The sequence below is a fragment of the Aquarana catesbeiana genome, linkage group LG08, assembly GCF_042186555.1.
Source record: "Aquarana catesbeiana isolate 2022-GZ linkage group LG08, ASM4218655v1, whole genome shotgun sequence".
NCBI classification, from domain to species: domain Eukaryota; kingdom Metazoa; phylum Chordata; class Amphibia; order Anura; family Ranidae; genus Aquarana; species Aquarana catesbeiana.
The window spans coordinates 29,800,360-29,827,514 of record NC_133331.1 but is presented as its reverse complement, the minus strand read 5'-3'; positions in this window follow the sequence as shown (position 1 = coordinate 29,827,514).

Here is a 27,155-nt window from a genome sequence, read left to right as displayed (position 1 = left end):
GCGGCTTCAACAGTGGTGGATCCAAGGGGTACTCTTACCGGATAGGGTGGACCTAGATGTAGCTACGGTAGGTCAGTAAGGCTTAGATGATCGAATCAGTGGCTCCCTTTGATGGAAATGGAAGTCTGGGTCTCCACGGATGTCACCGAACAGCCTCATGGAACTCTGTAGGACTTGAAGTACAGTGTATCCAAGGAAACATGGCCACAGCAACTCTCCTCAAAATGAGTATATATGAAAGAAGAGAGGGGGGGCTCCAATAGTGCAGATCAATAATATAGGTTTATTAAAACCAATAATACATAAAAGTGATCACAATAATAAAAGCAATGTGGGGAGCAGATAGCATAACCCGGCGCGTTTCGTCCAAAAAGGACATCAACAGGGACATCAACAGGGGTTTAAAATTTTGGTCACATTTTGTGTAGCAGCTGTATAGCAACTATATATTGATATTTGCGCAGTATTTTTTTCCACTTCCCTACTACAAGTGCGCTTAGAAGTGCAGTCGCTGTAGAACTAAGGGGGACATGCAAGAAAAATAAAAAACAGCATTTTTGCTTGTACATGATTGGATGATAAAATCAGCAGAGCTTCCCCTCATTTCAGATCTTCCCCTCAGATCTAAAGCAACTGCACTTCCAAGTTCACTTGTAGTGCAAAGTGGATTTGCCTTTAGTAAATCAACCCCAGTGTGTTACTCAATCTGCGCACCACTAAGAGGAGAAAGCTAGGGATTTAGAAAAAAGGGAAAAGGGATCCCAAGAATTTCTTCAATGAGAAACAGCTGGTATTATCAAAAATATGTATCTTTATTGAAAAATTCCACTTAAACACTCATAAAAATAAGTATAACCTACATCAAATTAGACAAATTTACTTTAAAAAAACAAAAAATTAGACAAGGTTGTCTGAAGGCACAGGTAGCTACCACAGACATTCACTCCACACATGAATCAAAGACCATTAAATCGACAAGGGCCGGCTCTAATAAAGGATGAATCACAAGACTAACAGAGCAGATCGCTCAGTATAATACCACTGTGATACTCCACAGAAGAGAAATAGCAGCTCCATAAATAATTTCAATAGAGGATAGGTAAATCTGGTCCGTGTTGTGGACATTCCCCGATGTAGAAAATGATATACATCAGTAGATTCTAATTAGAGAGGCAGAGGAAGATCCAGGTAATGGGGATTAAAGCAGGGGTTTAGCAAGTGAAGCAGCCTGGGTTCTCACAATTAGACAGTCTATGCTTGTCATACAGATACCACCAGGACTGGTGGAAAGACTAATAAGTGTCTGTATGGAAGGTGAGTGTATGTAGGTAATCAATTTCCAGACCGGTGTAGTAGATATAGATACAGCTCATCGCTCCCAAAATTCCCAGTTTGTTCCAATCCCTCAAACTGTCAGGCCGGCAGACCGTGCGGTCAAGGTAGAAGTTGATATCCTCATGTGATAAAGGAATGGATCCACTCGCTGCTCAGCTCACGTCACTGGCCTTTCACGCCGTGGCACCTCTTAGCATCCGGGAATCACTTCCGCATGCCTATGAACATCCGAGGGTGTCAGGTAGGGGAATATCTCTGACAGACAGTATGTGCCCTCACTTCACAGATCTTCATGGCGTCAACCTGACGCGTTTCACTCACGACTCGAGTTTCTTCAGAGCATGCATAGACGTGTGGTACGGATCCTTATATGGTCAACGTGAATGACACCAATTCATTTCTCCACCGGATATTCATCACACGTCTACCACAAGTTACCTAGCCAACCACACAGAGACAACTATAAGGGTACCCAGTCAGGAAGTGCAGCAAAGATCCATGCATGTCAAAAAAGGACCCATATTAATTTTATCAATATCACATATTGACCTTATTCAGGGAATCAGATAAAAACTATGATAAAACAAATTAACGAGTGCCCAAAAATAAATGTTTAGGGGCAACTTTTGATATGATTTTATTTTACATTAAAAGGGAACAACTATTTGAACCTAAAGATCTATTTAAAGATTATATGTAAAGATATCTCTGCCCCAGCAGTAATAAACAATTAGTAACTATGGTTCGAAGAAGACCCACAGATTGCACTCAGTATTAAGCCCAAAGGGCTGTAAGATATTCAGATTAAAAATCCACATCTTTTCTTTCTGATAAAGAATTCTGTCGAAGTCGTCTCTCCTTAGAGGCATATTCAGTCTGGCTGTAGATTCCTTTAACCAGGAGTCCAAAATAAATCCAAAATAAATCAATTTAAATCCTTATGCTGCTAGCATTAGTAAATAGGAAAATAAATCACCCTTGTGTTGAACTTTTTTATTTCTTTAGTTCCTTCCTGGTTTCCAGGCCTGTGCATATGCTGTCATACATCCCAGGAGCCTTCAGGAAGGGAGCAGGGGTTTTCTCAACTAAGCAAACCCTCATCGTTAAGGTGATTGTAAGGGTTTTTTTTTTTTTAATAACAAACATATCATACTTACCTCCACTGTGCAGCTCGTTTTGCACAGAGTGGCCCCGAACCTGCTCTTCTGGGGTCCCCGGCGGCTCTCTCGGCTCCTCCCGCATCAGATAACCCCCTTGGAGAAGCGCTCTCCTGAGGGGGTTACCATGCGGGCGCGCTTCCAAGTTCAGCATTCGGCGCCCATAGCTGCCGAATGTATGACTTGGCCCCCCCCGGTGCCCGCATCATTGGATTGGAGTGACAGCAGCGGGAGCCAATGGCTGCGCTGCTATCAATCTATCCAATCAAGAGCCGAGAACCCCCTGCAGAGAGCAGGGGCGTTGCTAGGTCTACAAAAGATCTGGGGCTAGAGCCCATAGCAGCGTAGTAAAGAAAGTCATACGCTTGGGCAGGCATACACATGTATATACAGCAATATACGTGTGTGTGTTTATATCCCCAGAGAGCCCCCCACTTACATCAGGGTCCCCAGAGAGCCCCCCCTACATCGCGGTCCCCAGAGAGCCCCCCCTTATATCAAGGTCCCCAGAGAGTCCCCCCTTGCATCAGGGTCCCCAGAGAGCCTCCCACTTACATCAGGGTTCCCAGAGAGCCCCCCTTACATTAGGGTCCCCAGAGAGTCTCCCCCTTAAATCAGGGTCCCCAGAGAGCCCTCCTTAAAGTCAGGGTCCCCAGAGAGCCTCCCCCTTAAAATCAGGGTCCCCAGAGAGCCTCCCCCTTGCATCACCCCTCCCCTTGGGGACCCCTGCAGAGACTCTGGGCTATGGTCCCAAGATTCGGGGCTATAGCCCCAAAAGCCACCCCCTAGCGACGCCACTGGCAGAGAGACAGCGCCTCCCCATCGGGTCAAGTTCCAGGGCTCAGGTAAGTAAAATGGGGGGGCTGGAGGGCCAGTCACTGCCAGGTGTTTTTTTCACCTTAATGCATAGGATGCATTAAGGTGAAAAAACACGAATGTTTACAACCCCTTTAAGCTAAGGGCAGCTGGCGTTCAGAAAGTAAATGCTACATGAATCTGCCCTTACTCAAGAAATGCTAGGGGGTATTTTTCAGCAAAATAAAGCATAGAGACATGGATAGGTGAGTTTGCGTTGAATAATAAATTAAATCTAGTTTGTTTGTAATGCCGCGTACACACGAGCGGACTTTACGGCAGACTTTGCCCGGCGGACTTTTCGACTGACTTTATGACGGACTTTCTGAATGAACGGACTTGCCTACACACAATCCACCAAAGTCCGTCGAATTCGTATGTGATGATGTACGACCGGACTAAAACAAGGAAGTTCATAGTCAGTAGCCAATAGCTGCCCTAGCGTGGCTTTTTGTCCTTCGAACTAGCATACAGACGAGCGGACTTTTCGACCGGACTCGAGTCCGTCGGATAGATTTAAAACATGTTTCAAATCTAAGTCCGTCCAACTTTTGAGCAAACAAAGTCCACTGGAGCCCACACACGATCGAATTGTCCGACGAAATCCAGTACGCCGGACAAAGTCTGCCGTAAAGTCCGCTTGTGTGTACGCGGCATTATGCTCAAATGCAGTGCAGTTCCACTGTAAGGCATTCAAAGTGTCAAAGGAGCTGTAAATTCTGAGAGACCTCTGTTGTGGGGGGATACATAGCGCATGAGCTAGATTCCACCTACTAAGGTTTTTTTCAAGAGACACACACAATTTTTGTCTTGTACATATGATACTAATTCAAAATCTTGGACAATGCTACATCTTTAGTTACATAGTTGATAAGAGATAAATAAAAAGACCAGTTTAACCGATTTGTTTGTCAATTTCATATTCCATATCCCTGTCTAGCGTGTTCGCTAAGATGCCCATCCAAGTATTTGAAAAACAATCGACACTTCCTGCTGACACCGATTGTGGAAGGGAGTTCCACATATTTACTGCTGTGACAGCAAAGAACCGCTCTACACAGCTTAAAGTGGTTGTAAACCCACACAAAAAAAAATAATAAATACCTGCAAGAGAAAGGCATAATGAGCTAGTATGCATAGAATACTAGCTCAATATGAATTACTTACCTTAGATCGAAGCCCCCGCAGCGGTCCTTGTACATCATTCCGGGAGCTAATTCCCGGCGCTGTGATTGGCCGGAGCCGCGATGGCGTCACTCCCGCACATGCGCGCGGGAGCCTCCGGTAACGGCACACTAACTAAAGCAACGGCATGTACGTGCTATTGCTTCAGTACGCATGTGCCGATGACATCGGCACATGCAGATACAAGGAATATCTCCTAAACCATGCAGGTTTAGGAGATATCCGGGGTAGCTACAGGTAAGTCTTATTATAGGCTTACCTGTAGCAAAAACTTTAAGGTTAATCTGCTTCTCAAATTTCATGGAGTGGTCACATGTCTTCTTAAAGTGTTACTAAGCTAAATTAATTTATTCGCCGCCCCCCAGGTGCCCACAGCTTATAAATCATCTTTTTACATTAACCACTTAAGGACCGGAAAATTTTCCCCCCTAATGACCAGGCCATTTTTTTGCGATACGACACTGTGTCGATTTAACTTGACAATTGCGTGGCCGTACGACACTGTAACCCAAAAAAAATTGGCGTCCAAAAGCTTTCTTCTGGTGGTATTTGATCGCCTCTGCAGTTTTAATTTTTTGCGCTATAAACAAAAAAAAGAGCAACAATTTTGAAAAAAAACTATATTTTTTTACTTTTTGCTAGGCTGATATATATTCTTCTACATATTTTTGGTTTAAAAAAAAAACGCAATTGGCGTATATTGATTGGTTTGCGCAAAAGTTATTGTGTCTACAAACTACGGGATATATATATATTTTTTTTTTTTTATTGTTTTTACTATTAATGGTGGCGATCTGCGATTTTTAGCGGGACTGCAACATTGCGGCAAACTAATCTGACCCCAAATGACACATTTGGGGACCAGTGACATTTTTTTCATTGATCAGTGCTATAAAACTGCACTGATCAGTCAAACGGCCATAGAGAGTGGAAATACTTAACCTGTATCTTTACAAGAAAATCCATAAGTGGCATATTTTGTATCTTAACTTTGTTATCTTTAAACTGACTCTGTAGCGCATGGCGCAGTTGTAGATATTGATAAAAGGTGTGGGAGGGCATTAAGTATTTTTTCTGCAAATCTTGAAATGTTTTTAATATATTATCTGTATAAAGCTGTGCAATATATTTTATCCCCTTTTCTCTCCATACTCCAAACTTCTTCATAGTTTTTATTTCCCCATAGTGGAGAATAGACTGAAATATTACTATATTGCATAATACATCTCATTTCCTGCCATACTTTATGTGTGAGTCCCAGAGTGGAGCCCTGTGATGCATAAGAATTTACCTGATTCTAATTGAGCTATTAAATGAAATTGTGAAGACCTACTCAGAAGTAGAGCTGCACGATTTTGGCTAGAATGAGAATCATCGATTTTTTTGCTCAGAATAAAGATCACGATTCTCGCGGCGTAACATCATCTTTCACATTATTCAAAAAAATTGGGGGGCGTGTCCAAGATGGCGGAGTGAACGGACATGCATTCCGGAGCTCTGCTGCTGAGATAATCCTGTTTTTCTCCTGGCCGGGTTTATCAGCGTTCTGCATCGGGGCAAGTGACATTGAATGCCTTCTCGACAATCCAGTCGTGGCAAAGGGGGGGAGAAGCTTAAATCTCCCCCAGATATACCGCCTGCAGTCAGCCCGGAGCCTCAGGGGTACAGCGAGCAGGCACCACGTGCTAACATGGCGTCTTAAACGGACCCACTGGAAGGACCTGCCAACTCTGCACCAGGGATACCTGAGGTCATGGCGGCTATCGCCACCTGCCAGAAGGCTATCGCCTCCTGCCAAGCTGCCCTAACAACCAAAATCGAGGAGGTACAGATGGACGTGGGACTTATCTGACAAGACCTGGATAAGGTCCGTTCCCGGCTAACCGCAGCTGAAACAAGGGTAGGACATGTATAGGATGCGGTCGGAGAAAACACCAGTGCAATCCGTTCCCTTCAATCCAGAGTGAGGATGCTGGAACACAGGGTTGAAGACTCCGAGAACAGGTGTCAACTAAATAACATTTGTCTCATCGGCCTGGTGGAAAACGCAGAGGGTAAGAACCCCACAGTTTTTGCAGAAGAGTTGCTTCGTTCCCTGCTTCCGGCAGCTCAATTATCCCCCTACTTTGCGATGGAGAGGGCCCACCGGATGCCACCACAACCCGGCCCGCAAGGCTCCCCTCCTCGTACCTTTATCATCTTAAAGGTAGAGGACGGTGGAGGACGGTGGATTCACTCTAGTGTGAAAACCCGAGGGCTTTCACACTGGAGCGGTGCGCTGGCAGGGTGTCACAAAAAGTCACCGCTTCTCCACCGTTGCTCCCCATTGAAATCAATAGGGCAGCGCTGCGATACCGCCGGCAAAACGATGCTCCGGCAGAGTTTTGCGGGTGGATTAAACCCCTTTTCGGCTGCTAGGGGGGTTTAAACCGCCCCACTAGTGGCTGAATAGCACTGCTAAAACGACGGTAAAGTGGTGCTAAAAATAGCGCAGCTTTACCGCCGACGCCCCCCGAGGCTTGGTGTGAAAGCCATCTTTGAGTTGGCCCCCCCCCTGTACATTTTGTATAGTCTCTTTATTGACAGTTTTCTTTCCTTTCTTCTTCACCTCCTCCTCACTCCCCCTCTCCCCCTCTGTACAAACATCAATCTCCTGTACCTTTGCGTGTGAAGGCTCCGGGATCAACTCCTGAAAATCTTTCTTCTCCAATATCCTCGCAGGTATATGCTGTGCGTGTTGTATTACCAAAGGTTCCACGGTGTCAGAAACCATGAAATCAGGCCGAGACAGAAGTACAGTTAAATCACACTTGTTTAATAAGAAAAGTAAAAAGAACAAACGTAGTCAAAACATAGCCAAAGTTCAGTAACCGGAATGGATAGTCAGCCAAGCCAGAAGTCAGGGATCAATGTAGTGGAACAGCAAGCAGATTCTGGAGCCAGAAGGGATGCCAGCAAAGCAAGTCTTGAACAGGATCGCAGGAGAACGTTTCTGTGATGTTGAGCAAGACGAAGGCAGAGTTCCTCTGGACTGGACGGCTTAAGTAGGCAGGACTGACGAGCAGGATCATCAACAGCTGAGTAACTGTGGAGAGAGATGGGAGCTGGGAGCTCCAAGAAGGAAGCGCTGAGCTCAGCCCTGACACACGGTCATATTTCCTACAGAGTTTTGCATTTTCTCACCCAAACCCCCGAAGGTTCTAGTTTCGCCTCTGTTGCCACTCTTCCATAAAGGCCAGATTTGTGGATTCCATGATTAATAGTTGTCCTGTGGACAAATTCCCCCACCTGAGCTGTGGATCTCTGCAGCTCCTCCAGAGTTACCATGGGCCTCTTGGCTGCTTCTCTGATTAATGCTCTCCTTGCCCGGCCTGTCAATTTAGGTGGACGTCCATGCCTTGGTAGGTTTGCGGTTGTGCCATACTCTTTCCATTTTCGGATGATAGATTGAATTTGGACACTAACAACCTTGCTAATAGTCCCTCAATGTCTTGGGTGGACTCTATGACAATGGTGAAATGGAATAGGAGGCAGATCAGAGTTTGGCTTTTTAAGGTGAAGTTGGCATAATTTCGACAGACTCATGCAATAAATCATTTAATGGACTGCAAAAAACAAAAACAAAAAAAACCAAAACTAAACAATGTGATCATCAAATTTAGATAAAAAAACACACCTGGTAATGAAAATCCTACCTATGTTATGCTTTTGTGACCTGACACTTTGACATCCTCGTGAGACTGTATTTATATTCCACCATACAAATGTACAGTATACCAATCGATCCGGCAGGGTACTGTACAGTATGTACCCAGTTAAAAATTAAATCTTTTATTTTGTTATGTACATACTGTTTCTTTTGACTGTTACATGTAACTTGCTTTGGCTAATAAAAGAATTACAAAAAAAATAAAAAAAATTAAAGCATTTTTTAATTGATGCTGAAACAGTGCTGTAAGATAAATGTCGCTTGATTCCTGACACTATATATTTTTTTCTTCTCGGCTGCAGCTCCTCCAGTCCATGATGTGATGCATAATTATGTAATATATATTCAGTATGACACATTTCTTATGAGCACCATTATCAGCCCCAGGGCAATGTAGATATTAACTTTGTGTTGTACACCTTTGATACAAGAAGGCTGAGAAGGTTACCAAAAATAATCCGAAAGCAGCATATCAAGGCCTGGCTGTAGCCTATAGAGGGCACTATTCCCATAGTCTAGAAAGTCTTCAAGTAGGGAAGAAAAACTGAGTAACTCTAATGTAGTTCAATTGGCAAAATCTTTATAAACACTGCAGATGCACTGTCGCTTTTTATGATTTCCAAAATGTACCAACATGGGAAAATCTGTTGCTTTTAACAGGGCCCAATCCCACCAAGGAATCACATGTATGAGCAGATAAAAGTTCCTAACTTAGATTGTAAGCTCTTTGAGGGCAGGGACTGTTGTAAATGTGCAATATACATGTAAAGTGCTACATAAATTGATACTGTATATACTGTAAGTACCTATAATACATAATTAAAAAAAAAAAATACATACATACAGGGCCGTCTTTAATATTAATTGGACCCTGGGCAAACATTTTCTTGGGCCCTCCCCCCATACAATTTCGTTCTCCAGCTGCTCTAAAACATACAATAAATAGCAGCTAGACTTAAAATCAGTTTACAGATCAGGCAGCGATTTCGATTTGTTGCCAGAGGTTACGGCATACCATTACCACTTACTTACTGGTTGCTAGAGGTTAAAGCACACATTACGGCTCACTGATTAGTTGCTAGATGTTACAGCACATGATTTCTGCTTGTTGATTGGTTGCTAGAGATTACTGTACAGTAATACTGCTCACTGATTGGTTGCTAGAGGTTACAGCACATCATCTCCTCACTGCAGGGGGGCATGATATACATATGAATGCCGCCTTTATTTACATATCTATGCCGCCGGATGCAGCTATTTACACACGAATGCCGGTTATTTACATGTAAACACAGGGTCTGCAGGTGAGTACACAACAATAGGGCAGAGCTGGGCAGCATTAGTAGCAGCTCTTCACACTGAGATATTGGGACACAGCAAGGGACTAAAACTTCAAGGGACAAGGGAATTTAAATTGGGATAGTTGGCAAGTATGAGGCAGCTGCTTTTGGGCCCCACAACAATGACAGGGCCCAGGGCAGCTGCCCCTTTTGCCCTGCCCTAAAGACGGCCCTGCATACATACTTTGGGTGTATCAATTTGTGTTTTGGAACTCAAGTCAAAAGTAAATTCATATGGGGTCAAGTCACATCAATTTATATGGGGGTCAAATCATGTCAAGCCATTACAATTGTTAAGGGGTCCTCCAAAAATATGACAAGCGATTTTTCCAGCTACCTGATTTTAACCTGAATAGATTGGAGACCCTCACACTACATCAGACTGTCCCTGATTTGGAGCACTGTCCGTCTGTCCCTCTTTCCTCCTCATTTGTCCCTCATTTTGGTCTGATCTATATAGTTGTATATAAAATGCACTTTTTATCTTTCAAAAAGTGTTTTCCAGGTCTAAACCTTTCATCCAATTTCTAAATTGCTGCATTTGTACATTTTAAAAGCCAATATAAAGGAATAGTAGTGGTAAAAAAAAAAGCACTTGTGGATTTAATTAACCTTTTTTTGGGGTTAATTCTCCTTTAAGGGGGTGTGGCAGGGGGCGTGTCCTATGCCTACATACGTTTGCTAGTAGGTGTCCCTCATTCCCATCTCAAAATGTTGGGAGGTATGCTACATAAACATACTTCCTGACATTCTGAGATGGCAAAGAGTGGCACCTTTAGCACAAGGTATGTATGCATGGGACACACCCTCTGCCTTCCCCCCCCCCAAAAGATACAGAACATGAAGAAAAAATGCCCAAAAAATAAATAGTTAAACCTACACAAATATATATAAAAAAATAGTTTTTTGTTAAAAAAAATCCCAGCGATAGAAGTGAGACTCCTATAATGACTAAAAGTCTTTAAACAGCAATGATGATGGGATTTGGTAAACTTTAGATTAACTTGTGGTGACGGTGGACATTCACAGAAGTCTCACTCATGTTGTGGAATTTATGTTGAAGTAAAGTGACACAGCTGTGCTTGGGGATGTTGTTTCCAACATTGTGGTAGAGGATCTTTTCATGACATGGAAAAATCCCATCATTATTGCTTTTAGTTACAGTTTACTATCCCATCCTATATAATATTAATAATATTAAAAGCAATAATAATCCCATCATTATTGATTTTAGTTTAGATACAAGAGTCTCACTTCTATCGCTGCAATTTTATAAATCTTTAAAATATATGTGTTTTTTTTTATGAGGGCTGCAGTTTTTGTGCTCTTCCGTGTGTGTGTGTTTTTTTTTCTATAAATACACCCCTATTCTGTAATTTTATCTGTTGAGGTCTATACCGCAGTCTCAGAAAAAGGACATTTGAGAACTAATGATGGGTTTGGTTCCAGTGGGTGGGGGTGGGTTATGAGAAATGACAGGATATTGTGCTAAACCTGTAGGTAAAGAAGAGGACCAGAACCAGAAGTGGAGGAGTGGGTTTGATAATAAAGTTGTCAACATGGCTGGATCTGGGGGCCGCTGGGTTGGAATCCCCCCCCCCATTTCAGTTGTGCCTCCCCACCCACAACCCTCCACTGCCCCTGATGCTGTGCCCGGCCATTTCCCATCCCATCCCTGCACTGTACACAGCCTGAGTACAGGCAGCAAGATCTCCTCTAGCAAGTATACTTAATAGCAACCAAATCTGACAGCAGACGCCCAGTATTCTACTGAGATAAGCTGGCCACCACTGCATGCAGGTACTCAAGGGGACCTTCATCAAGTGATCCAAAATTCTTCAAGGACCTATCAGAAACCATGAAATCAGACCGAGACAGAAGTACAGTTAAATCACACTTGTTTAATAATAAAAGTAAAAAGAACAAATGTAGTCAAAACACAGCCAAAGTTCAGTAACCTGAATGGATAGTCAGCCAAGTCAGAAGTCAGGGATCAATGTAGTGAAACAGCAAGCAGGATCTGGAGCTAGAAGGGATATCAGCAAAGCAAGTCTTTAAACAGGAACGCAGGCGATCGTCTCTGTGATGTTGACTAAGGCAAAGGCAGAGATCCCCTGGACTGGACGGCTTAAGTAGGCAGGACTGAGGAGCAGGATATCATCAACAGCTGAGTAACTGTGAAGAGCGATAGGAGCTGGCAATTAGCCGACAGCTGAGCGGCCAGCTCAGAGAAGGAAGGGCTGAGCCCAGCCCTGACAGGACCCCAACAATAGCCAGCAAAGAGATCATATTATAGGCTGCCCCTCCCGTTTATCATTTTCTACCCCCCCCCCCCCCCAATTAGTCCTTTTAGTTTAATCTGTTATTAGTGCCTCTCCAATCAGTTTAGGCCTAGCATAGCTGCCACTAGTGCACATAAGCAGTATAGCCTTATCCATTTGTAGTTCAAAATCTTCCACATCTCACAGGGTACTACTGATGGTTTTTGTTGCTGTTTTTGCTGGTTTGGAGACTAAATTCAAATGGTGCCTCACATTCTGTCAGTTATTAACTTGAATGTCAGTTACTAATATACTGTGTTTAGTTCAATTTATGTTTATCTGGTAACTTACAATATATTGAGTTATCCTTTCTATTATTGGACTTTTAGTTCGTTTCTCTAGGAGAATATTGTTGCTGGGCATTAGGCACTACTTCAGTGGACTAATGGTACTATATGTATGTATATCTATTAAGGTCTACGTTACTCAGGTGAGTCAGAAAGGTTGAGCTCCTTGGAAGGGTCAAGGCTAAGAACAAGAGGACCGATCCTTTACAGCAGCTCCTAGGGGGGTAGCGATATATATATATATATATATATATATATATATATATATATATGTGTGTATGTATGTAGTAATATATATATATGTGTGTGTATGTATGTATGTATATATATATATATATATATATATATATATATATATATATATATATATATATATATAGAGTATCTCACAAAAGTAAGTACACCCCTCACATTTTTTGTAAATATTTTATTATATCTTTTCATGTGACAACACTGAAGAAATGACACTTTGCTACAATGTAATGTAGTGAGTGTACAGCTTGTATAACAGTGTAAATTTGCTGTCCCCTCAAAATAACTCAACACACAGCCATTAATGTCCAAACCGCTGGCAATAAAAGTGAGTACACCCCTAAGTGAAAATGTCCAAATTGGGCCCAATTAGCCATTTTCCCTCCCCAGCGTCATGTGACTCGTTAGTGTTACAAGGTCTCCGGTGTGAATGGGGAGCAGGTGTGTTAAATTTGGTGTTATCGCTCTCACTCTCTCATACTGGTCACTGGAAGTTCAACATGGCACCTCAAGGCAAAGAACTATCTGAGGATCTGAAAAAAAGAGTTGTTGCTCTACATAAAGATGGCCTTTTGTGGTCTCCATTTTGTTCTGTATTAAGATGGCCTAGGCTATAAGAAGATTGCCAAGACCCTGAAACTGAGCTGCAGCACAGTGGTCAAGACCATACAGCGGTTTAACAGGACGGGTTTCACTTAGAACAGGCCTCGCCATGGTCCACCAAAGAAATTGAGTGCACGTGCTCAGAGTCATATCCAGAGGTTGGGAAATAGATGTATGAGTGCTGCCAGCATTGCTGCAGAGGTTGAAGGGGTGGGGCAGACGGGGTCAGCCTGTCAGTGCTCAGACCATACGCCGCACACTGCATCAAATTGGTCTGCATGGCTGTTGTCCCAGAAGGAAGCCTCTTCTAAAGATGATGCACAAGAAAGCCCGCAAACAGTTTACTGAAGATAAGCAGACTAAGGACATGGATTACTAGAACCATATCCTGTGGTCTGATGAGACCAAGATAAACTTATTTGGTTCAGATGGTGTCAAGCGTGTGTGGCCGTAACCAGGTGAGGAGTACAAAGACAAGTGTGTCTTGTCTACAGTCAAGCATGGTGGTGGGAGTGTCATGGTCTGGGGCTGCATGAGTGCTGCCGGCACTGGGGAGCTACATTACAAAGCAGAACTGGTACTTTAAAGAAGAACTGGTGCTTTAATAATGGTCACAATGCACTACCATATTTCACCAGCGTAAAAATTGTAGAGAAGGTGAAAAATTGTATTGTAGAAAACAGGCGAGGCTATACACAGGCCCCTACAGATACCTGATATTTTATCTAAGAGGCAGTTTATTAAGCTTAGGCCCCTTACACACGGGGCAGGCTCCACTGGAGTCCGCCTTCTCATCTGGGAATCTGTCCACTGATCCTCGTTGAGTATGCAGATGGCTGATCCGTGTTCACCCTGCTTATGCAGAGCGGACACAGACACAGCTGGCTCTCCTCTACAGTATGGGCGGTCGGATGTCCGTTTATACCCGACTACCATCTGATCTGATCCACCAGATGGATGGGGAATAGATTTCCATCAGTCTGCTTTTAGCAGATCGGATAGGATGTCGGCGCGTGTCAATGGAGGAGACTGAGATGTAGAGGAGACTGGAGGGTCCAATCAGGTCTGCCTGAGAAACTAACAGACAGACTTGATCAATCTGCTAGTGTGAAAGGGGCCTAAGTGAACTTCTGGCCATACTTTTAATAACTAATTATTTACAGGTGCGTAATAAGCTTGAAAATACTTATCAAACAAATACTCACTGACTTCAAACTGAGCAGTAAGGATGAGCTCAGGCGTGTTCGCAACAGCGCGTGCGGAGCCCGCCAGGTAGTCGGCACTGCACAGCGCTAATCACAGGCAGTGAGACATTTCTTTCCCAATCTCTGCAGCCACGGAATTGGGAAAATGCCTCTGATAAGCGCTGTACAGTGCCGACTTCCTGGCGGGCTCTGCACGTGCGGTTGCGAACACGCCTGAGCTTATCCTTACTGAGCAGACACTTTGCAGTAATTCAAACTTGAATCTCACAGCCAGAACAACTTACGTTCACTTCACCCTGCTGAGGTTCTTCATCTAGAAGGAACCAAGGTCTGGAGGGATAGATACAACATGTAGGAAAGTGGGTGGTGATTTACACCTATCACCTATCCCCGGACTCCCCAAGAGGGATCAATGATGGCGGCACAACCCCCAGGAGCCCTGTTCAGAGCCCCAAGAGGAAACCAGTTAACATTTTGTCCTAGCACTGATCTAGCACAGCTCAAAACAGTCATAGTCCAAATCCAAAACACTTGTTCTAATTAAATGGACTGAAAATCCTATACCAGATCATTTTTGGCTTCTCATTTGCATACTAAAATAGCAGCACTCACTACTTATACAATATAATCAGGTCTTACCTTGCACAAAGTCTTTGAAAATGGTGCTCACTGGTTCTCCAACATTGAGTTTGGAAGTGTCACAATCGGGGCTTTTTTTCAGCGGGAAGGCGGGGGAACGCAGTTCCGGCACCTCCAGCACTGAATGTATGTAATAGCAGGGGGTGTGGGGTGTGCTGGAGGGTGTATCGATGTTGGCTGCTGGGGGATCTATTGTCACTGGTGGGGATCTGATTTTGTGTGAGGGTCTATTGTTGCTGATGGGGAATCTATTGTTGCTGGGGGGGGGGGGGGGTCTTATGTTGCTGGAAGGGATCTACTGTTGAGGGAGCGGTCTATTTTTATTGGCTGCTAGAGGATCTATTGATGCTGGCTGCTGGGAGATCTGTTGTTGCTGCTGGGGGGGGTCTAATGTTGCTTGGGTGGATATTTTGTTACTGGGTGTGAATATTTTGTTGTGGGTGGTTCACTGTTGCTGCAGGGAATCTATTGTTGTTGAGGTGGAATCCATTGTTGCTGGAAAAGTCTATTGTTGTGTGGGGATCTATTGCTGGGATTCTGTTGTTCCTGGCTGCAGTGGATCTATTTTACTGCTTTTCTTTTTATCATTAACATGTTCCATACAAATGATTTAGCACCACAAAATGATACTTGGTTCTGTATTCTCTAAAAGGTGCAGTACTGGTAGGTGGGTAGGGGGTGGAACCAAGGGACGGTGGTCAGAGGTGGGTAGGGGGCAGAGACAAGGGGTGACTCAGACGGGGGGGAGTTCCTGCACCTATTCTCCGAGAAAAAAAGCCCTGGTCGCAATTGATTGCCTATGTCACAAAAGTGAAATATATCTTGGTTCTAAAAGATAACATACAAAAGGTATTTTTGACAGTGATGTACGATAATGTTAATGTTTTCATTCTCAAATAAAGATTAGTTCATCAAAATTAGAAAAAACAAAAATAAAACAAAACTTACTATGAAGATCCACATAGTATTTTTTTAAATATCCATCTAGAATTCCAATTTGCAGAGTGCATTAAAAGCCTTTTTATGCTTAAGCAGAAGAGACATTAAGAACTCATGCAAAACTTTCCAATATGTTGAACCAATGACCCAAATATCAGTGTAAATTATGCAACCATTTTTCCTCTGTGCATAGTCACATCCTATTAGACTAGTTAGGACTGTGTGAACATTTTATTTTGTATGACTTTACTGCAATGTTAACTGCCAGCACCTTAACACAGCTTTTCTCAGCCAGGGTTCTGCTCCTCTCCCTGACCTCAAAATTCTCTTCTAGTACAAATCCTAACCCCCCTCCCAGAAAAAATTTTCTCCTCCCCAGCTCCCTCTTCCACTGCAAATCTTCTTCCCCTTCCAGCACAAATCCCCCCAAATTGCCCTTCTAGTACAAATCCTCTTCTCCCCCTCCCCAACCACCTCACCCAGCACAAATCCTTTCCCTTCCTCTGGCACAATACCCCCCCCCTTCTTACAAATTTCTCGCAAAATCCCTCCGTTTAGCATAAATCCTACAGTCTCAGCACAAATCTTTTTTTATCCCTGCCACTGTGTCCCCCCCCAGTGCAATCACCCCCCCCCCCCCATAAAACTTACAGACCTCAGAGCTTGACTCAATGACAGGGGAAGTCCTTGTGACGGATCTCAGATACCCCTGCTGGGCACCTCCGCAAGACCTGTGTCTCCTCACAGTCTTTTCTTCCGGGCTCCTCATGTTGTGTCATTAGACATGTCAGATTTGAATAGGAGCCTAGAGGAAGCTTCCCTCAGCTCTCACCATGTATTAGTGTAAGAGGCAGCTGGGGGGAGAGATCATGGTGTTATGGACCTGGGCCTGGGCATTCTCCAGGAGATGCGGGGCATGTGCCCTGGGGGCCCAACACTAGCATGCCCCTGCCAGGTGCCTAAAATTGTTCCAGCACAGGGTTTTGGGGATCCCAGAACAGTCCCACAGAATCCAGACAGTTAGAAGGAACTCATCAGTCTTGGAAATGAACCAACAATACCTTATTATCCTCACAATTCACTTTTTTCAAAAGCCGTAGAGCCCTTTCACACTGGGGCGGGGGCGGCTGTAAAACGCCGCTATTATTAGCGGCGTTTTACCGTCGGTATGCGGTCGATAGCGGGGCGGTTTTCCCCCCTGCTAGCGGCCGAGAAAGGGTTAAATACCACTGCGAAGCGCCTCTGCAGAGGCGCTTTGCCGGCGGTATAGCCGCGCCGTCCCATTGATTTCAATGGGCAGGAGCGGTAAAGGAGAGGTATACACTCCGCTCCTTCACCGCTCCGAAGATGCTGCTGGCAGGACTTTTTTTCCCGTCCTGCCAGCGCACCGCTCCAGTGTGAAAGCCCTCGGGGCTTTCACACTGGAATGAAAGCAGCGGCTCTTTCGGGTCGGTTTGCAGGCGCTATTATTAGCGCAATAGTGCCTGCAAACCGCCCCAGTGTGAAAGGGCTCTTAAAGTGTAACTACACCCCAAAACAAGACTAACTTTTTGCAGGTCATCGGTCCTTAGGTGTGGTGGCTGTGTTCATTTTGTTTTACGGGATTGTTCTCCTTTATGTTCAACTGGTAATCCTGCCAGTAACACATTTCCTGTTCAATGGTGACCAAGCTTACACATTCTACGGTGTCTGTGTTCTCACCCTACACTGCTCCCTTGCTAGTAACAGATTACCTGTCCTATGATGACCAAGCTCACGCATTGTACTGTACGCATGCATTAACACCCTACACTGCCAAATCGATTGACCCTATTCTGCCAAATCGATTGACTATGGTTAACTTTTGTGAAAGGGGAAAGTGAAGGGCAACGGGAAGGGGAAAGAGGGTCAACATTCATATTAATGAGTCATGTCCCATTCAAAATTCAGCTCCTTAAGTATACATGTGTCCAGTTTAAATATCCAAAACACTTCTCATTTGGCAAATGGAAGGGATCAGTCACCTCCTCCAGGCCCCTTTGGTTTGATACAAGTTTTAAAAGGGGACCCCATGCAAAAACAATAAACAAAAAAACAGCATGAGGTCGCCCCAAATTCTATACTAGACCCTGGTCTGAGATCCTATGACGTCATTGACGAAATCATTTCAGGTCTATTTATATGGTCAATGACATTACCTTGGAGACCCCACCTCTTTTTATATTTCAGCTGTCATCTGTCGGAGCTGTCAGTAGCGGGCGTGCAGTTGTTGGGTTCCAGATGTGTGTTGGTGGGCGCCGTTTTTTCTTTCTTTTCGGTGAGTACTGGGCATTGTGATTGATGTGGATCTACATCACTGGACAACATGATTGACAATGGATGTACACTGAGGGACTTTTTGTTAATCATTTTAATTAAGGAGTTGTCTAAAACCGTGTTTGTGGTTTTATTTACAATTTATGTTTTTTTTTGTGAATGAGATGACAGTGATGTCTCCCCCTATCCCAACCACCTAATATTACTGATGACAACTTAGGGAATTTTCATTTGGTGAGTGGCATTGTTGGTTTTAAGGAAGCACCCATTCCTTCTTTAGCAACCACTGAGAGCAGGAAGCTGTTGCATTCAGGCAAACATCCAAACAGCTAATGTTCAGTCTGAACCTAAAGCGGAACTGGACCCTTCTATCCTTTTCAGCCAAGCTACCATCTTGGCCTCTGTTTGATCTGCAATTGCCATGATACTGCACAGTGGCGGCTGGTGCTCAAAACTTTTGGGGGGGCGCAAACAAACTGAAAAAATCTGAAAAATACTGAAATGAAAACATCAAATGCAGCCACTGTGCCCATCATATGCAGCCACTGTGCCATGAAATGCAGCCACTGTGCCATCAAATGCAGCCACTGTGCCATCAAATGCAGCCACTGTGCCCATCATATGTAGCCACTGTTCCCATCATATGCAGCCAACTGTGCCCATCATATACAGCCACTGTGACCATCATATGCAGCCAACTGTGCCCAGCAAATGCAGCCCACTATGCCCATCATATGCAGCCAACTTTGCCCAAAAAATGCAGCCCACTGTGCTCATCATATGCAGCCAACTGTGCCCATTATATGCAGCCAAATGTGCCCATCATATGCAGCCACTGTGCCCAGCAAATGCAGCCAACTGAACTGTGCACAGCAAATGTAGCCAACTGTGCCAATAATATGCAGTCAACTGTGCCCATATTATGCAGCCAACTGTGCACAGCAAATGCAGCCACTGTGCCCATAATATACAACCACTGTGCCCCCCCGCCTGCTGTCTGCCCGGCACTTACCCCATCGTGGTGGTGGGTCAGGCAGCGGGTGACGGCGGCGAGCTGTGGGACAGGTAGCGCGGGTCAGGCGATGGCTCCTGTGTCCTCCCTGCATCTCTTCTTCCTGTTCTGCTAGGCAGCCAATGGGATCGCCTCTGCCTTCAGCCAATTAGGTGACGGGTATCAGACCTGCGCTACATGATTGGTGGAGAGGCGGTTCAGCGTTAGAAAAGCCAATATTCATTCGCTTTTCTAGCACACCTGGGTGGACTGTGAGCGCAATGCTTGGCGCTCGCAGTTCACCTTTTTTTGAAGCCTATTAGAGCCTATGGCTCTAATCAGGTGCTTTAATGAATCTATCCATGATACACAGAGGGGGTGGCTGGAGAGAGGGGGTGGCTGGAGAGAGGGGGCGGCGCCCGTGAGCCCTTAATGGACGCACCGCCACTGATACTGCACATGTAATCAGTTATGACACCAACCATTTGATGCTTTGGCAGTTCGGTTGAGAGCTCAAGCAAATGTGAGATGAGATGGCAGTGATGTCATCCCCTATCCCTGCCACTTCCTCTATATTGCCAATGACAATTTAGGGAACTATCATTTAGTGAGTGGTGTCGTTGGTGCTAAGGAAGCACCCATTACTTCCTTGGCAACCACTGACGGCAGGAAGCTGTCGCATTCAGGCAAACATCCAAACAGCTCATTTTCAGTCTGAGCCTAAAGCGAAACTAGACCCTTCTATCCTTTTCAGCCAAAGGAAGCTGCCATCTTAGCCTCTATTTGATCTTAAATTGCCATGATGCTGCACATGTGATCGGTTAGGACACCAGCCATTTGATGCCTTTGGCAGTTTGGTTGAGGTCACAAGCAAATGTAACTGTTTTTTGAAATAGTTAAATCAATGGGTTTAGTTTTGCTTTAAAGTGGTGTTCCGGCCATAATTTATTTATTTTTTTCCATCTCAAAATTAATATACTATCAATGCAGTAACACATATCAATTATTAAAGATCCGTTCATTAATCTATTTAAAAACTTACTTCATATCTTGCCAGCGATCTTGTGGCTGTTTCCATTTTAGCTATGGGCATGTGAAGCCCAGTCGATTTATCTTCCTGGTTTTCTGGAGAGAGGAGCATGCTGGGTAACCAGCATGCACCTCTCCATCTCGCGCATGCGCAGTTAAACGGCGCTCATATCGCCGTTAGTTTGTATAGTTGCCATAACAACGGGCGGCGACAGAGTAAGGTCCCGCCCCGTTGTTATGACAACGAGGATAAACTGTCATGCCCACAGACTCATGGAAAATGATGACACTCGTTTCCCATGAGGCAATGCGAGTAAGGAAGAGAGGTAGAACACCGCGGAATAGGAAGAAGGCAGATTAGGAATTCTGCCTAGTAACAGGGTTTTCCAGGCAAGTGAAAATTTTTTTTTTTTAACTAAGTGATTATTAGTACATTAAAAGGAAGATAATAATGTGAAATGTATTTTTAGGGTGGCCCTTCACTTTAACCACCTGACGAATGACGGCCACAGCGCGGACCTGAATTCCCAGGAGGCCGTCATATGAGCCCTGAGCGAGTCTCTGAGACTCGGGTGATCACCGATCCAAGGAAGGGGCCGGTCCCAGCCCCTTACCATGTGATCAGCTGTCAGCCAATGACAGCTGATCACATGATGTAAACAAAAGATCGGTAATCGTTTTTTTTTTTCTACTCACGCTGACAGCGTGAGTAGAAAAAAAAGCCGATCACCGGCTCAGATGTGAGGGACATCATTCCCGAAGTGGAAGAAGCACATCTGCCTCATCAGTGCCACCTAATAGTGCCACCTAACAGTGCCCACAGTGCCACCTAACAGTGCCCACAAGTGCCACCTATCAATGCCCACAAGTGCCAGCTATCAATGCCCACCAGTAGTGCCAATCAGTGCCACCTAGCAGTGCTGCCTATCAGTGTAACTGATCAGTGCCCATCACTGCCACCCATCAGTACCCATCACTGCCGCCTATCAGTGCCCATCACTGCCGCCTCATCAGCGTACATCAATGAAGGAGAAAAATTACCTGTTTTAAAATTTTTATAAAAAAATCTAAAAAAATAAAAAAAAATTTTCAAAAAAAAATCAGTTTTTACATTTTTTTAACAAAAAATAAAAACTGCAGAGGTGATCAAATACCACCAAAAGATAGCTCTATTTGTGGGGAAAAAATGATAAAAATTTCATATGGGTACAGTGTTGTATGACCGCGCAATTGTCATTTAAAGTGCGTCAGCGCTGAAAGCTGAAAATTGATCTGGATAGAAAGGGGGTTTAAGTGACCAGTAAGCAAGTGGTTAAGTTTAGGCTGAACAATTAAATCATCCCTAATTCTAGGACGGGAATTACATTACTGGCAGAGTCACCAGGTGAAAATAAAGGGTATAATTGGGAAAAAAAAATATTGCAGCCACCACATCTAGGCAACTCGATGGATGTTACAGAAGCTACAATATATTAAATTTTTGTTTTTGGGTTTGGACGTGGGGTTAAGATATTTTTGCATGTTTTCTGGCTACATTCAAAGTTCATAAGAACCACATGTAAACATTAGCATGCCCTCTTCACCTTGTTCCGATAAATGCAGACTACATCAAGTTCCTTTTCTTGGGAAATACAGGATGTTCCCTTGAAACCAGAAATGACCTCACATTCACTCCATCATATCTGCTTCTGTTGTCAGCGGTTGTGAATGAGCACACAGGGAATGCTGACTCCGAGAGAAGTTAATGCAGACCTCCTCATTATGTGGTTCTCTCGGCAGCCAGACTTTGTTACGTTCTATCTTTGGAACGCAGGAAGCATAGAAAACCACCTCTGGGTAACATAGCTGGTTCTTTCCCGCAGTCATACAGCTTCATTGAAAGAGTTATTTTTATTGTCTCCCTAATGTATCGTTTAAGTACTTTATAAACTGTAGAGTAAATAGATACAGTAAAACCTTGGATTGTGAGCATAATTCGTTCTAGAAACATGCTTGTAATCCAAAGCACTTGTATATCAAAGCGAATTTCCCCATAAGAAATAATGGAAACTCTGATGATTCGTTCCACAACCATTTATTCATAGGTCCTTCAGTTTATAGTCCATATAAAAAAGATCATAGCAATGTGACCAGGTTGTGCAACCATAAAAAGTCCAAAATTGTAAAATCTTAAAAAAATTTCCGCAGCAAAGTTACAATCATTAGAAGAGTAGTATTAAAAAAGTTTTTTATTGAAAAAAATGGCAACAAAGCATATACACATGAACGTTTAAAATATGAGCTCTGGTCGGAGATGTATAACCTCATTCAATATATCTACAACAGTATGTACCCATACAGTGGTACATATTAATAATCAAAAATTCTGGTATGCAAATTTCCAACGCGTTTCGACGTGCGTGGTCAAAGTCTTCCTCAGGGGATTAATTTGCTGTCAAAAAAATATATATATGTACATTATTTTTACATGTTAGCACACAAGATATATGCACTCATAAAGTCCCTTGTATTCACAAGGAAACATAGAATATTTGAGGTATAGTTACCAACGAAGGATGTATGTAGGCAATCTCCAGACCAGAATTCCAATAAAAGGCTATCAGATGATCCCGCACCTTGGTGTCGCGCAGGCTCCCAGGAAGAATACTCCGCCCCTATGTGACTAACAAGGAGTCACGCTGAGAGGACAACCAACAAAAGAGGGAATGAAGGGCGAAAAAACCCCAGTCACCTGCAGCAAAGGTCCAAATAAATATCAAATGAGTGTACGTTCACTTTTAATCTATCCCACAAAATGGGCTATTAATCTTGTATACTAGGGATTACTTAGTGTCACTTTTTCAGGGTGTCAATAGAACACCCCATATTAGGATTAAATACTGGAGTGTGAAATGTGGTCCATTTACAAAATAGAAGCCTCCACAAGGGGATTAGAAGCAAAATCCAGCCGGAGCTACAGGGTATAAAAGAGAAGAGAGTGTAGCAATGAAGGTACAACATTTAGCAACTTACATGGTTGAAGATTAAAACAGACACATCTAAGTATGGAGGCATCTGGGGCAAAGCTGTCCACATAGACCATCCTCCGCACCTCTGGCTCTCACTGCTGTCAGTCTACAATCGTGACCGGGAAGACTACCCTGCAGTAGAGCGATCTGAAAGGGAGGCTTGAAGAGCTTGTGGAGTGCAGCGTGGAAGGGATGATGTTGATGGCGGTGCGGGGGATGGTCTATGTGGACAGCTTTACCCCGGATGTCTGCATACTTAGATGTGCCTGTGCAACCATGTGAGTTGCTAAATGTTGTACCTTCATTATATGTAACCATATTGCTACACTTAGAGGCGCCTCTCTTCTCTTTTATACTCAGTTGTGACTTGACACTACTTGTATATCAAGACATCGCTTGTATATCAAGTCAAACTTTATGAAAAAATATTGCTTGTCTTGCAAAACGCTCTCAAACCAAGTAACTCTCAATTTTTTTTTTTGGAAAACTGAACCTTACTGAGAAAATTGTTGAGAACCATTGACTGACATAAAGGCTATAGTTAGCTTTTTACTATATAGTAGTAGTTAGTCACATTGAACAGGGCTTGTTCTGTAACATTGAAGATATTACAGAGCTTGGAAACAACACTCACTCCAAAAAAAAGGAGAGAAAGATACATACTCTTCAGAAAGACCCAGAATTCCCTGGGGCACACGATTTCCTGAGCTCAGGCCCATCCCATCCCACATGTCCCAACCAATTATTCCCCTTGTCACGCACCTAGTCATGCCCCCATCAGTCAAGGCTCTCTTTCCGTAGGGAGGGGCTCAAGAGGCCTTCATTTACACACAATCGGAAATTCGGCCAGAAAAAGACCGATGAGAGCTTTTGGTCGGAAAATGCGACCGTGTGTACGCTCCATTTGACTTTTGCTGGCCGAATTCCAGCCAGCAAAAGATTGTGAGCGTGTTCTCAATTTTTCGGTCGGAAAAAGTTCATATCCGAAAAATGTGATCGTCTGTAGCAATTCCGACGCGCAAAATTCCTACGCATGCTCGGAAACAATTTGACGCATGCTCAGAAGCAATTGAACATCATTTTCTCGGCTCGTCGTAGTGTTGTACGTCACCGCGTTCTTAACAGTCGAAAGTTCAGCGAACTTTTGTGTGACCGTGTGCATGCAAGGCAAGCTTGAACGGAATCCCGTGGGAAAAACCATCATATTTTTTCCGACCAAAATTCCGATCGCATGTACGCGGCATTAATGTAAAACATACAGTAAAAAGAAACCAAATTAAAAAAAATTTCTATTAAAAATGTAAAACGTCATTATATTAAAAACAATGATCTTCCTGATTGACATAATTATTGTTTTGCATTTAGGACCCAAAACGAAGAAAAAAACAATCATTTTGTTAATCTGGAAGACCATTGTTTTTAATATGATGGTCTTTTAAATTTGTAATAAAAATAGTTTTTTATTTGTACATTGGTTTCTTTCTATGTGGTACGTTGAAAGCCACATTTCCTGTATGTATCTCTCCTTCTTTTTTTTCTGGCTAAGAATTTTTAAATTTTAATATAGGGATGGTACCCCTAGTAACACTATGCCCTTTAGTGATATAAACTCACCCATTCTTCGTAAGGTACCTATGTTTCTTAACTTATCCAAGACAATTATTCAGCTTTAATATGTGTCAAGAAAATACCCCAGTATTTGCGTCCTCAGTGGTAGCACCAACAACTTGATCCAATCACCATGGAATGTATCCAGGAACATGTTGTCCATAAACAGGAAGGGAGGTGTGAGAATTGTGGAATCATCATGTTCTAATTACATAATCCCATCCTTGGCGTCAGGAAAAGTCCATAGGTGTTAATCCTTTAATTTACGTGGTTGAAGGTGTGAATTGCTGTCGAACACCAGGGTGGATAAAACAGCACTGTATGTGGAAGACAGATGGTGCTGAAGGTGTCCACCCCTGTACTTAAGGCTATTCTGGCGTTTTGGCGACAATTCACACTTTCAGCTATGAAACTCAAAGGATTAACACCCATGAAGCTTTCTTGACACCAAGGATGGAATTATGTAACTAGAACAGGATATTTCTACATTTTCCACATCTCTCATCTTGTTCTTGAACAATAACATCTGCCTTTCCAAGGTGCTACCTTAATGGATGTTACAGAAACTACAGAAAAAGTTCAGGTAAATGTGACTAGTAGATACACTATATTACCAAAAGTATTGGGACACCTACACCTGCCTTTACACACACATGAACTTTAATGGCATCCCAGTCCTCGTCCGAGGATCGAAACGCGACAGCCGATTCTAAAAACTCACCTTAACATGGGCTTGTGTTACTTTTAACCTATGTTATTTTTTATTTTTTATTGTATGCATATTTTGTTACCTGTTTGCATGAAACGTAGTATTGGTATTATCTGTTTGTTTTTATTTCATTATACATGAATAAATGATGCATATTTTGATGTGAGCAATTGATCACGCGCCCTCCATCCACCCTTCTCCATTTAGTCTTACTCTGACCACCCCGGGGTCAGTTTGGGCAGCGGGACATGCAATACCATCTCTTTCAGTTTCTCTACAGCTTACAATACTACCATTCCTAATCTAATACACCCTCAATAGTGCAGGAGTAATCTTTCCTTGTCCACTTTTTGCATTAATCACTTCCCCCCGGCCTATAGCAGAATGACGGCCGGGAAGTGGTATAGTTATCCTGACTGGGTGTCCTATGACATCCAGCAGGATAACAAGCCAGCGAGCGCCCACAGGGGCGCGCAGCGCGGCGATCGCTGGTGTGGTGTGTCAGTCTGACACACGTATGCAGGCATAGGACACACCCCTTGCCACGCCCCCTTAAAGGAGAATTGTACAAAAAATAAAAGATTGGTTCAACCCAAATGTGCTTTTTTTTTACCACTACTCTTCCTTTATATTGGCTTTTGGAATTTACAAATGCAGCAATTTAGAAATCAGATGAAAGGTTTAGCGCTGGAAAACACTTTTTCATAGATAAAAAGTGCATGTTCTATACATCTATATAGATCAGACCAAAATGAGTGACAAATGAGGAGGAATGAGTGACAGAGGGACATTGCTCCAAATCAGGGACAGTCCCTAGAAATCAGGGACAGCTGGGAGCTATGGAGGTGGTGCCTGAACGTGTCGTGTGATGTCATGGTGCAAGGGAGACAATCGGAGAGGCCAGAGCCTCATGTGCAGGTCTGCAGGATGGGAGCAAGGCAAGCCGGGAGTGGGATTGTCAGTGCTGTTTGGACTGAAGTGGACTGAAGAGACCACCTGGCATGGAGAGAGACTGTCCCTGTGACTCAGGAGGGGACGTGTTGGTGATCTGTGCTGCTGCACACTGCTCAGTTTCCTGTGTGTGTGCCAGTCCATTCTAATTTCCTGTCTTCCTGAGCCACTTACTTACTATTTTGAAAATAAAATAAGAAATATTCTTTTTTATTTACTATCTACCTTAAAGTACTCATTTGTAGCCTAAATATGGAAATTTGCACTTAAAACTGTAATTTTGGAACTTTTGGAAATGCCATTAAAAACTTGGCTGTGCCAGTAAATTTTGGGTGTCGTGTCAGTAAAATTTCAATCTGGTAGGTTGGCAACACTGCCCGAGTACAAGTTGCTTTAATTATGAAATGACAGTGCATTTCATCTATTTCCTTTTAAATATAACTGAGCTGATATTAATATATATACAGTATGTGGATTGAAAATCTCTCTCTATTCCCTTTTCAGGAAAGCAGAATAATCAAGGAAGGAGAGGTGCTGATGTCTGCACCGACAAGAATGGTGTGAAAGAAGATGTGATGTGTCCTGAATACTTGAATAGTTCATGCTATTTCTTGACTGCAGCATAAATCAAACTGACAGAACGATTGTAAATGTAATCAGCTACATGACAATAATTGCTTCATTCCTAAGCAGCTTCCATATAAGCCTGTGTTTAGTTAATAGTGGATGACACCCTG